The sequence below is a fragment of the Nilaparvata lugens genome, chromosome 10 (assembly GCF_014356525.2).
Source record: "Nilaparvata lugens isolate BPH chromosome 10, ASM1435652v1, whole genome shotgun sequence".
NCBI lineage: Eukaryota > Metazoa > Arthropoda > Insecta > Hemiptera > Delphacidae > Nilaparvata > Nilaparvata lugens.
Window position 1 is genome coordinate 27,763,701 of NC_052513.1, and position 14,643 is coordinate 27,778,343.

Here is a 14,643-nt window from a genome sequence, read left to right on the forward strand (position 1 = left end):
ATGATAAAATTCAAGGGGCGGTCTTTTTTGAAACAATACATGCCCAAAAAACCGATTAAAAGGGGCTACAAAGTTTGGATGTTGTGTGACAAGTCAGGATATACTTTAAAATTTGAAATATACACAGGAAAAATCGGACAGACTGTGCAGAAGAATTTAGGAGAGAATGTAGTAAAAAGGCTTGTGGAAGAGTATACAGGTTACAACCACACAGTCTATTTTGATAATTATTTTACATCCTATAACTTGATGGAAGATTTGAAAAGTGCTAACACCAATGCATGTGGGACAGTTAATAAGAACAGAATCAATTTACCGCATTTTAAGGATGATAAGGGAATGACACGTGGTGAACATGAGTGGTATGCTAGTGGAACAATTATTGCCATGAAATGGAAGGACAATAATGCTGTTCATTTGTTATCTAACTTCCACAATCCTATGGAAGTTGAACAAGTGATGAGGAGATCAAGAACTGGAGAAAGAGTAGGATTCTCATGTCCAGCAGCAATAATTGTGGATTACAATAAAAATATGAATTTTGTTGACAAGTTTGATCAGATGAAGAAAACTTACGAAATTGATAGGAAGAGCCGCAAGTGGTGGCACAGGATTTTTTTCACTTTATTGATGCAGCTGTTGTCAATTCCTTCATTCTACACAAATGTTTGCCCATAGAGCGGCACACAATGAAAGATTTCAGACGAAATGTTGTTTTTGGGCTAACAAGTGAATCACATGTTGAGGGAGCTTCCACATCAAGGCCTGTGTCAGCAGACAAAAATGTGAAGAGATTCAAGCCAAATGTGCCAATAGCAATAAGACAATCTGGATCCAATCATCAGCCACAGAGAACAACAAGAAGGAGATGTGCATTGTGCAGCACAAAGAAAAAAACAAAGCAGACATTCTGGATGTGTACTGTTTGTAATGTACCACTCTGCTTGAGTAAAAAACAAGGTTGTATTCAAAAATATCACAGAAAATAGGTTCGACAGTGAATCAAATAACTGCAGCCTATTTGAATTGCTTAGAATTGTTATATTTGGTTCTGAATTGATTATTTTGTTTCTAGGCTATGAAAACTTGTATAAATTATTTTAATTCCCTTGCTATGTTTATTTGGAAATTATAACTCATAAATCTAATGAATATTTCGAATTATTGCATTTTTCAATTCCATTACAAACACATACCTAATATTTTGATTGATAAGATCACTTTTACAACTACACCCATATTGCTACTTTTCCAAGTAACAATATGGGTGTAGTTGCATAGTGATTCAAAAAATGCATCACCCATTTACAGGAAATTTGTGATTAAAAAATTTGAAATTCATTATTAATTATGCTCAATATGGTAATTGGTATGTAAAAAGTTGAGTCAAACAAAAATTGAAGACATTTAATTTTCCTGTGCAACTAGGGCCTTCAGACTCATCAGATTTTGTGTGCAACAATCATGTCATAATAGGTGATGCACATAGTGCACCACTATGGGTTATGCATAGTGGGTGATGCACATAGTACACCACATATCACTTCTCTAACCACATAATAAACAACTCATAAATGATAAATTATTTGTATAATTAAAGCTTTAGAACTTGTTGATTCTACAGTTTCAGATAGACTTGAATTACTTGGAAAATATCCCCCCCTCTGAAGCATACTTTGAAATATTACTAGAACCAGCTTCTAGAACGAACATTTTGAATTCTTGTAGACTATTTTTGTTTAGCCTTGGATTTATGTATAGAAGGTTACTTTACAACTTCTCAATCAATTTATAATGACTACTAGAATTAATTACTCTACAACCAATTCTAATAAATCAATGAAACAAGGCAAAGAGCTAATTTTGGTGTTGTTCCTGTTTTTATTAGATTAGTTTGCGAAATTGCGCCATAAGTGCTAGCGGTAGTTGAATTGAAAATGGCTTTCTCCGCTGGACCCAAGCGTGCGTGGATATATATTGTCAGTTAGATAGTGTTGTGTACCATGCCTACCATCTTGCAGCGAGTGAATATATGTCGTTGTTAGTGATCATTATCGAAAACTCTTGCAATCAACTCAAATAAACTATATGGTTTATCCTGGATAAAGATGGGCTGTTTTAGTACTGTCAGGTCCAGTGGAGGCAGCCTTTGTAATGTATCTGAAGCCAGTGCTTGTTATGGCGAGATTTCTCACCTACTTTTAAACTATTCTATTAGGATTTTGAGGTGTTACTGTTTGTATACTGAAAAAACCTCTGTTCCTTTTTTGAATAACTTTTCAAGAATCATCAAAGACTAAAGTAACTTTTAAAAATTTCTATATTCTCATGTCAGAATGTAATAATTGATGTTAGATTTTAACCAGAATGTTTTTGCTAAGTTTTGGTATACATGGTGACCACCATGAACCGATTGATTTCCAATTCCTAAATCATAGTGAAATACTATTAGCTAGACCGACCCTTTTTATGTAGTGCAAAATGCCACTTGCTTCATGACTTTTCTCTGAGTAATGTGGTTTTACCAATACGGTAGCTCATAATTTTTCAAAGATTTTCTAGTTTTAAATCGCTAGCATTTATAAATGAACTAGATCCTGCATGTATTTAGAGCAAACCACTTTAAAATTGTCATACTATCAAGAATGCACTAGATGTCCTTCATTTTTGAAAAATATTCTAATATAAATGAATATAGATAGAAATGTTATCCCGTACATGTTATTTAGGAGCTGAATTTGTCAATAGTATTCAAGTAAAGTTATACAACCATTTTGCTCTGTAATTGAATTATTTTATTTCAAAAATTAATTTCTATCTTGTAGATAGTGCTCATATATGGAGTTGATTGATGTGGGAGTGGGAGTGGACGTGGATCTGGAATTGCTTATTGGTAAGAATGAATGAATGAATGAATGAATTTTATTTGCCAAAAACAAAATACAAAAAAGCTTTAAAAAATAAATATAAGTATATGCTACTGCACTTAAATCAAGATACATACATTTATTTAATTGGATATAATAACGAAATGATATCCTTTACATTACAAACAATAGTTTTAAAATGAAGATTCAATTTATGATCACATGCATAAGTACAGTAGGTGAGGCAAAAACACCGGCAAAAGGAAGATTCCTTGTGCGCCAATGTGAGTCGTAAAGAAAGAAAGAAGAAAGAAAGAAAGAAATATTTATTGCCAAAATCATTAAACACAACTTTACAAATGTGAAAAATATAAAAATTTTCATATACAATACATTACAAAAACTTAAAATTAAAATATTTTCCATTTAAACATCGATTATAATATTATCATTGGCGTTACCAGCAAAACTAAATAGTTTGAGCGATGGCAACGAGTAATCAGTCGGCTATAATTAGTGGCTTGAGATTCAGTCGAAAATAGAAAAAATATAATAAAGAAAAAAGAAACATATGGAATGTATGAAAAACTAGAAAAAAAATAATAAAATTTCAATCCGAAAAGAAGAAGTACTAAGAGTGAAAGACTAAGAGAGTAGAAAAACTAGAATGAATTCATAATAATTTAAAAACTCAAAAGAAAAAGAGATGATTCATGTAATTATTAATCTACAATTCACTGTACATATGTAATTATAGTAACATTTAGTAACATAATGTAATTCATTTGTAGCATATATGCAATTCCTTTTGTAAGCAAAAAGAGGAAAACAATACAATACAGTACACATGACACAAAAAATAAATCAGCTTAATCAGGGATGTAATATATAATCTTGAATCTAGCGTATGAAGTGTTCGAAGGCTAGTGTTTTGATTGCTATAATATTCCGAATTATATTTTAATAAATTAGAATTGAATGTAGAAACTTGGAAATTGAGAATTATTCTAGTTCTACATTTGGAACACTGCAGTATACGGTGAATACACCGTTTAGTTCTATACTTCTCTATCTAATGCTTTGTTGATGTTTTGGGATTGATGATGATATAAGAGCAACCAAATGTAGTATTTCAACAGAATCTATAGTTGATGACAACAGTTCCCAAGTACAGTTACTATATCAAGACAGGTTGGCCATTGAAACTACTTTCTGGACAAGAATGAACAAATAGTAATTCAAATAATGCTTTACAGAATGAATTTTCATGTTGATAATAGAAATGAGATTTTGTAAGAATATAACATACAGATATTATTAGTTCAAATAACATACAACTTAGATAGTCTAATAATAGAATGATATAAATATACTTTTAAACAGTTTTGGGGGTGATTAAAATAAGAATTTGAGTCACTAGCTTAAGGCACAACTAATAACTATGTTGTCTTTCTTATAGCCTTATTCTGACGTCCTTTGCGGTTTTCACACAATTTGGCGAATCCCCTTACCAAACTCTTTTTGAGAGCAATGCCTTTTTCTTCCTAAAGTACTAAATTCCCGTCAACACAATTTTGAGTGAAATTTGACCAACCGAACTGCGTTGGTTTATGTTGGCGAAAACCACAGAGGAAAGAAGCACTACTGTATGCTTATTCCGTGCGAAAACTAAGCCCGATATCCAGTAGAGATTAAACTCTCAAAAATGACTAAACACTTCATTATCAAAAGAACCACTCTGGTCAAAAGTATTTTTTTTAACACATACCGTGCCCAACCAGAGAGCAATTCGAATACCTCAAGGGCGAATCAGACTAAGTTTGATTATTGTTATGCATATGATAAACAGAAATGCGATTGTCTATTATAATAACATCACGTACCAAGAAGAGCATCAACATAATCAGACAGTTTAGGTACTTTAAGGGCCGGTTTCCAAGCTCGGGATCTATAAGTTCTGGACTTGCAGAGTCCAGGACTTAAATAAGCGCTCGGGTCTAAATCGACTTTCTGAGTCAGTCACGATTTTATTTTCTAAACTCCGGGGTCTATTAAGTTCTCGACTTACTTGAGTCCAGGACTTTAACGCAGTAAACATGAGGGAAATTCACAATATTTTGCTGTTGTATTGTTGGCATTATAGCAAAAGAAAAACAGCTGATTGCAGCGGGATAATTCAAATGAACATGCTCTCTAAACTATTTTGTAAAATTATTTTGTGAGAATACGTTTCGATTTCTTTGTAGGCCTATTCAAAGCAAAAACTAACCTTTTGAAAAATGAATGAATAAACATTTCATTTTACGTTATGCTACTATTGATCACTGATAGGCTATTGAGTTTGAAAACGTATTTGTTTTGAAAAAAAAAACTGGAATAGTAATTTATTCTTGTTATATTAATATGTTGAATATGTTAATAACATTCAGATTGGAATATACATTCCAAGCCAATCCTTGTATTATTTCTCTTGAACATTAATTTTTAGGTTATGTCACAGTCATAAAATAAAGTTAGTTTTTTACTTTCCTTGCCCTACTACCATAGGTAAGGAAAGTATTGCTTTCCAAAAAAAATTAAGGTACCCCAATTTCAAGTTTTCTATACGTTTCAAGGTCCCCTGAGTCCAAAAACATGATTTTTGGGTATTGGTCTGTGTGTGTGTATGTGTGTGTGTGTGTATGTGTGTGTGTGTGTGTATGTGTGTGTGTGTATGTCTGTGAACACGATAACTCCACTCCTAATTAACCGATTGACTTGAAATTTTAAACTTAAGGTCCTTTTACCATGAGGACCCGACAATAAGAAATTCAATAAAATTCAATTCAAGATGGCGGAAAAAATGGCGGATAATTACTAAAAAACCATGTTTTTCACGTTTTTCTCGAAAATGGCTCTAACGATTTTCTTCAAATTTATACCATGGATAGCTATTTATAAGCCCTATCAACTGACATAAGTCTCATTTCTGGGAAAATTTCAGGAGCTCCGTAATATTCTTGAGAAAAATGGCGGATAATGACTAAAAAACCATGTTTTTCACGATTTTCTCGAAAACGGCTCCATCGATTTTTTTTCAAATTTATACCATGGATAGCTATTGATAAGCCCTATCAACTGACATGAGTCTCATTTCTGGGAAAATTTCAGGAGCTCCGTAATATTCTTGAGAAAAATGGCGGATAATCACTAAAAAACCATGTTTTTCACGATTTTCTCGAAAACGGCTTCGACGATTTTCTTCAAATTTATACCATGGATAGCTATTTATAAGCTCTATCAACTGACATGAGTCTCCTTTCTGGGGAACCAATGGGGTGTCCACCCCATCCTTGAGAAATGGACTTTGTAACCTCCTTCTCGTGCATGAGGTAGGTAGGTAGCGCAGTTCTTAAAAAGAACACATAGTCGAGATATTTCATCTGTAGAACAGCTGTTTGACGACTTTAAAAAAATGAAGACTAAAAAAAATCAACGAATTTCACAATTTTCACAAAGGAAAAATTACTCTGAAAACAATTATATATACAGAAGTCTGATCGTAGTTTCAAATATGAGCAAGGAAAGTTGTGTGAGTGTACCACACCAGATTTTTACGCATAATTCTGATACAGTTTTATTGCAAAATAATCTTGCAAACTATAAATTATGAATTTAGATGGACTAATCCAAAAAATTAGGTATTTCATGACATCGATTTGGCTTTTCATCTACTCCAAAACAATAACTAAACTGTGTTTGCTCAGTTAAGTCTAGAACTTAAATTAAAACCCTATCCCAGTCGAGGGTTTAAAACATTTCTTGTTCACAACAGCCAAATTAGAAGTATGTACGGTAGTGTTGTTGTTTAAAATAGCATATTGATGAACACGTGCTCAATACTGTACTGCTAATTCATAATTTCCAGAGTCAAGGATAATATTTAAGGTGTGATGATTATTTTCTACATGTGAGTCTTGCTCACTGTGCCATGTAGCTTTATAATACAGGAGTAATGTGGCTCCTGTATTGCACTGTGAAAAGTCGCAGAATGTTACAAGTGTAGTTGTAAATACAAGTGATAATAGTTCATAATATTTTTTTTAAGGTAGGTATTTAAATTCACAAATATTCAACTATACAGTTACTATTAGTCACTACTCTACCAGTGAACTACGACGATTGGCATTCTACGAGGGTAGGCTGATAACTAATGCACACATGCTTGTAGAGCACAAACTAAATAAACTTCAGAAGCGCGCCTGGTGGCATGTAGAAGTACTATTTCTCCTCTACACGGCTGCGCAGTTTGAAGGCGTTGTGCTCATCCAGTTTGGTTTGGTTAGTGAAAGTATGGCATCGTGTTTTGGTGTTATGTCAACGCGAATTAAACAACGCGCTGTTATCGGATTTTTAACTGCTGAGAAAGTGAATCCTAGTGAGATTCATCGTCATTTAAAGGCTGTTTATTGTGACGATACTGTTGATAGGTCTACCGTGAATCTATGGGTTATAGAATTCCGAGATTGTCAACCTGGAAAAGCCTCAATTGTTGATGAAACATGCAGCGGACGTCCAAGCTCTGCCACAGACGATAATCATCATAAACTTGTCGAAGACTCGATTCAAAATGACCGGCAAATCACTCAACAGCGTATCGCAAACCAAGTTGGAATATCCAAGTAACATGTCGGCCTCATTATTGAACAATTGGGATACCATGAAATCTGTGCGCGATGGGTACCACGCCGTCTGACAGACGAGAATGACAGTCGATTGAAATGCTGGGAACAATTTGAAGTGCTACCGTTAGGAAGGAGACGACTTCATAGATCATTATTGAGAAGAATCAAGAATTAAATAACCTTTAAACGACGATGAATCTCACCGGGATTCACTTCCTCAGCAGTCACAAATTCGATAACAGCGCGTTGTTTAATTCGCGTTTACATAACACCAGAACACGATGCCATTCTTTTACTAACCAAACCAAACTGGATGAACACAACACTTTCAAACTATGCAGCCGTGTAGAGGATAAATAGAACTTCCACATGCCACCAGGCTTGCTTCTAGGGGTTATTTGGTTTGTGCTCTACAAGCATGTGTGCATTACTTATCAGCCTACCCTCGTATTAACGAAGTTCCGAATGGTTTAATATCTACATGAAATGTTTTTGAAGTTCTACATTAAATAATTATTCCAGTTCTACATGGGATTGTTTTTTAAGTTTTTCACTCAGCTGCAAAACCAGAAGAGTTAATTTTTTATCAAAATCTATTTTTCACAGTTTTAGTTTTACTAAACTTCGAATTTCAAAGCAATGCTCTTTCCGAATTCAACTGCCAAAAGTGAAGAGGAACACTGATATGGATAGGAATTCTGATCCCTTATGAAATAAATAAATTTGACAAGCTTGAACAGTTTTAATTTCAAATTATTATGGTGGCAAAATTTTTTGTAAAATTCAAAATGTATTTTTCTTAATTGGATGATTACGGTATTTAACAACAATTTTGAATATGTTACACTCAATTGAATTATTCTACTCAAATTCAAAATAAGCTTGTATTTTGCATTGAATAGCAATTTTTGTCCAAGTGATCTATTAGACAGCAAATAACTAGATGAATTCTTTGAATCAATCGCAGTGCATGGCATAAATCCATGCACTAATATTCATGTTTTTTTACAAGTACAAGAAATTTTAAATGTATATTTTCAAACATGAAATTACAGCATAAGATTAAATTTATAATAAATTTTAGCTGTATATAAATACTAGCCGTCAGGCTCGCTTCGCTCGCCATATTCGTCTAGCCAGGGGGCTCCGCCTTCTGGACCCCCGACTGCATCGTCCAAAAATTAGATCAGCGGGCTCGCTTCGCTCGCCTGCATTTTTCATTTGAGCATGCTTCATTCCATCAGAAAGTCAAAGTATTGAGAAAACGCAGAAAAGCTGAGAAAAACGTTAGAAAAACGCTGATTTTGGGCGTATCTTTGATGAAATATCAAAGTCACCTCATCACAAAATTTTTAGACCCTAGCTAAACCTCTGTACCAAATTTGAACATTTTCTGTCTATTACTTGATGAAAGAACTGAGAAAACGCAAAAAACCGCTAATTTTGGGCGTATCTTTTGGCGTTATTTCAAATTCCTTCTAACACAACATTATTACACCCCAGCTGAGCTTCTGTAGTAAATTTGAACATTTTCTGTTCATTTGTTCTCGAGAAAGCGCAATAAACGCTGGAAAAACGCAGATTTTGGGCGTATCTTGGCGTTATTTCAAATTCCTTCTAATACAACATTATTACACCCTAGCTCAGATTCTGTACTAAATTTGAACAATTTCTGTTCATTTGTTCTCGATAAATCTGAGAAAAAGCAAAAGAAAAAAAACGCTGGAAAAACGCTAATTTTGGGCGTATCTTTGACGTTATTGCAAATTCCTTCTAACACAACATTATTACACCCCTAGCTGAGCTTCTGTACTAAATTTGAACATTTTCTGTTAATTTGTTTAATAAATTTGAACATTTTCTGTTCATTTGTTCTCGATAAAGCTGAGAAAACGCTGGAAAACGCAGATTTTGGGCGTATCTTTGGAAATTTTTCCAAATCCGTTCTTAGTGCGCCTCTAAAGGGCCAACTGAACATACCTACCAAATTTGAACGTTTTTGGTCCGGTAGATTTTTAGTTCTGCGATTGAATGAGTCAGTCAGTCAGTCAGTCAGTGCCATTCCGCTTTTATATAATACTAGCAGAAACCCGTGCTCCGCAAGGATCTTTTTTAAAAGTTGACAAAAGTTGAAAACTCGACCATCTATAACCATCCTTGCTTAATTAAGAATCTATGTGCAAAATTCCCAAGTTAATTAGTCCAGTAGTTCAGACGTGATGATGCGTCAACCATAATTTTCCTATCCCGTACGTGTATAAGCCAACTCTTTACTTAATTATAGATATAGTTAACGACTGCAAGAGATAGGACTGTGGAACAGAATAGTGGTGAAACTATGATATAGCGCCAGAAGTGTCTCAAACACAATAGTAGGTACTACATGAACTTTTTGAAAGTGATTTGAAAACAAAAATGTAAAAACAAATAGAACTGAAAGTTGTTAACCTTATCATTCTACCTCCATTTAGAGAGGCTTTTGTTTAAGCCGAATTTAAATCTATATACAGTATATAAAAATGAATTTGTGTTTGTGTGTTTGTTTGTCTGTTCCCTATAGACTTGAAAACTACTTGACATAACGGCATCAAACATTGGGAATATGTTTGTTGTGTGAATATTGGGGATGGTTTCTGAACAGGAATTTTAAAAGGGGGGCTAATAATAATTATCTATTGATCCATTTTACAGACCTATTTTTCCAAAATTGTCGGCCGAGCGGCTACCGAAGAACGGAAAGATGATCATGATTCAAGATCATATTGTGATAATATGATTTAGCATCTAAAGTTACCAGCTGTAATAAACACGTCACCCTGTGATAAATTGTGTATCCTATGGTATTAAAACGATAGTTTGGAGTTGAAGTGTGCTTGATTGGTTCCAGCTGTAGATAATAGTTCCTTAGAAGACCTATACAAATAATTATCACTCCCCTATCATTGAGAAACTGGAAAATTTAAAAAAAATATTCACCTGCGAAAGAGAGTTGTTCATAATCCACCTAATGAAAGAGAGTTGTTCGTATTGCATTTATCAATCACTGAAGAATGACAGAATAATTTACAATTTTTATAAATTTAGCTTAGCTTATATTCATCCTAAAATGGAAGATTGAAAGAATATGGAATTCAGTGTGATTCATCGTACATCGCATATTTCCTGGACTATCTATTGACAATCAACAGCTATGAAAACATTGAATTAATTGTTGAAAAACTGATTTAACCTATCTATTTTTTTTTTCAATTCAACACTTTACTGATAGATATTACTACCAATTGATTGAGAAGAATATGTTTTCGGAATAATGAAGGCTGCATGACTAAGCACATAGGAAGTCCGTATTGAGATGTAAATGAAAATATTGATTGTCAGATAAATTTCATGATTCACCAAATAAAGTCAAGTGTGACATGAAATTCATTAACTTTTTGGCGGTACGAAGTTCGCCGGGTAAGCTAGTTGTAAATAGAGCTTTATTATTAATAATTTACGCTGAAAAAATACAGGCTCAATCATCAGGAATACTATAAATTCTATGAGGGACTCACGGTTAGTACTCAAGTTTGTCTTTTTCTGGCCGTGCTACAAATAAATGTAGGTATATGTTTGACATTTTGTTTTTGTAATCTTGTCTATTAAGAAAGTTTTCAATGTGATTTTTAAGGCAATAAAATTTGGATTTGAAAAGAGACTTATCAACAAACTCCTAACCAAAGAAAATCTCTGTGCTCTGTTCTAATCGGAATGTATGAGACTCCATATACAGCTGATAGAAGGCGCAAACCGAACTGGCCAAGCATACAACAATGGAACAAACATGTGGCAAGCCCGCGCTCTCGATAAACGCAAAATTAATTCGATCAGCTGATTGATAAGATTATTTTAAGTTTTCCAATGATTACAACATATGTTAGAATATCATGTGTCAATTATTATCTCAGTTCCATATGGCGTTCACCTTACCATGTTCATAACCTTACTTAATAGGATCCTTTTTGATCCTTTGAAACCCTTCGAGGGAAAATATCTCAAAATCCGTTCTTAGTGCGCGTTTAGCATGTTTGAAAAATATTTGGGCAAAGTTTCAAGTCTGTAGTCCAATTAGTTTGAGCTGTAGTGTGATTTTACATCAAAATTTCCGAAAAATGCCCTCTCCTTAATCCCCCTGTGCTCCTGATCGGAATTTTTCTGCATAGATCTATTTTTTTCGTAGCTGAACAAAAAAGTTCCTCATGACTTTGCTGTGCAATGAGCGGTTAAAAAGTACAACATTATTTAGGGGCCCCAGCTCCCTCAGGGGGGCAAATTTCTGAAAATCCTTCCTTAGTGGATGTTTTGAGGCTATTATAAACAATTGTGCAAAATTTCAAGTTTGTAGGCTCAGTAGTTTGGGCTGTGGTATGATTTCAGTCTGTTGGGGCTTAGCCTTTTATAGATATAGAAGAAGAAGAAGAGAAGAAGATATTGAAATTGAAATTCTTTATTCTCCAAAAAGATTAACAATACAATTATATTTGCATGTAAAAAATAAAAATACATTTGATTGGAGGCTCCTCTTATGGGCACATGCCTGTGAGAGAGGAGCGAGTTGTCTAGTAGCATCCAATATACATCATCTTAAATTAAACTAGATAAAATTAAACTAAATAGCTATAAAAAATATGACTAAATACAATAAAAAAAATTATTTAAGAAAGAATAAACTAGTGTAACAAATAAAACAAAAGTCAATCTGGAGAGAGGTATTATTATGAATGAAATAAAATAAACCAAATCAGGTAAACTAAAAACTAAGTAGGAAGCACGGTGAGATCGACGAACAAAATAAAATCGTTGAAAAAGATACAATAATTGTTGAAAACCTGCTTTTTTGACCAAGGATCGAGAAAACTCACATCCAACAAGCGCAATCATTCACACATTCGTTACTCACTCATATATCGTCGTTACATATATAGATTTAATTAAGTTTAGAGTGTCATTTTGCAATAACTCAAAACTATTTTCTTTCTTCGTCAGAGCCAAAACATTATTTATTTGAAGTGTGGTATTTGTTATACAGAAATTATTAATGTTATAATTTATTATTTATTCAATCATTTTATGTTTTGTTCATACTATCGAAGTACAATTTACTTCATATTGAAATGTTTTGATATTCTCCCTATAGTGAGGCCCACGTTATAATGGCAGTGTTTGATTAGCAATGGTATTGCTGTCCGTGTCTATCATTCAACAAAGCGGATAGCGCTATCTCTTTCTCGCTTTGCTCTGTTGCCAGATCGTCTCTTAACAATGTAGAATTAATAATTAATTAACAAAATTTTTCATCTTAATTATGAAAATTCATTATGAAATTATTGAAAATATGATTTCTTACTTGATAAAATGGAATTTATTAGCCTATTTAAAACGGGAATGAACAATTAATATTGAATCAATAAACCTGTATCAGCTACCGTCTATAGAAGGCAAATGTAATATTACAAGACAGAGGATCAGCAATGTTATGCTATCCTATCTTTCTTCACTGCCATAAACGTGGACCTCACTATAGAAAAAAACTTCATTGAAAAATATTACATTAAATATTTTAGTGAAGTAACTTACTTTGTAGCCTAATGTTAGAAATTGAAGCTATTTTTTGAATTTCCACCTGAAATCAAAATCAATAATGATGACTGGTGCAGAATGCATAGTAACTCAATTAAGCTTAACATCCAATTATTTTATTTATTTATTCATTTTCTTTACATACAAAGGCTCACAGAGATCCATAAAGAGCCTTATTTACACAATTAAATGAAACAACGATTTAACTTATATACATTTTGAAATATAGTAAATAAAGAAAAGAAAGAAAAAAAGCATTTACACAGTTGAAATAATCAAATAAATTACATTCATAATATAAAGAAAATTTTAAGAAAAAAAGCAAAAAGCATTTACTCACAATAATCAAATTAATTTCATTATTATAAAGAAAAATGTGAAAAGAATGAAAGTAAAACAATCCTTTCCAAAGATTCTAGAGGAAAATACAATTAAAAAAAAAACTATTTAAAGATTACGAGAAAGAAAATAATAACTAATAAAAAAAAGCTAAGTAAACAGAAAAAGAAAAGTCTTAAACTAGGAGAGTTCCAGCCAGAGTTTACAAAACAAATCATCTCAAAAACGAGCGTCTTATGATAGATTCAGTTCACAATGTTTCTTATATTCATTGAATGAGTTCGAAAAAGGATCAATGTGTTCATTCAAGCTATTAAACAGTCGTAAGGTTTTATAAAGGAATGAGTTGTAATGATGGTTTGTTCTAGCAAAGGGAATCTCAAACAATATATTCCTTCTAGGTCTTGCATACGGTACACTGAAATTAATTAGGCTGATAAAATATGGTAAATGGACGTTATGATTCAAGATATTATATAATAGCAATAGGGCATTCAATGATCTCCGCACCTGCAATGACCGGATATTAAATAAGGATCTCAATTCACTAGTTGGGAAATTGAATGGACAGAACATACAGAATTTCTTGATGAAAAGGTGTCTTAGAAATCTATTTTGAATCTTCTCAATTTCGTAGCTATCAGTTACATTAGCAGGACCCCACACCATAGATGCATACTCAAGTTTACTCCGTACCAGTGCATTAAACAGTTTTATACTTACATCACAACTAGTGAAAGGTTTTGAATTACGAAGTATAAAACCAAGTAGCCTATTAGCACTGCTAAGAACGTGATTAAATTGGTCTTTAAAATCAAGAGTCGAGTCCATCAACACTCCAAGATCTCGAATGCTATTGACATACTCTAGATTGATGCCTGCTAATGAGTAAGCGTAACGATCATAATTCCTCTGTCTCGTGTAAACCATAAACTTGGTTTTTGAGATATTTAATTTTAGTTTATTTCTATGACACCATAGATGGACTCTATCAAGATCCTGTTGTAACTGAGCACAATCGTCAACACTCCTTATTAATTTATACAATTTTACATCATCTGCAAACACTAGGATCCTGGATGCAATAATGCAATCGGGAAGATCGTTTATTAAGAGTAAAAACAAAAGAGGCCCAAGATTCGATCCCTGAGGGA

General features: G+C 33.2%; 1 protein-coding gene across 1 annotated transcript in view; it reads left to right on the forward strand.

The window, feature by feature from the left end:
- The window catches only part of LOC120353351 (nuclear pore complex protein NUP214-like), a 38,038-nt gene that overhangs the window by 2,423 nt on the left and 20,972 nt on the right, over nucleotides 1–14,643 (forward strand). The gene's annotated exons all lie outside the window — the stretch shown is intronic.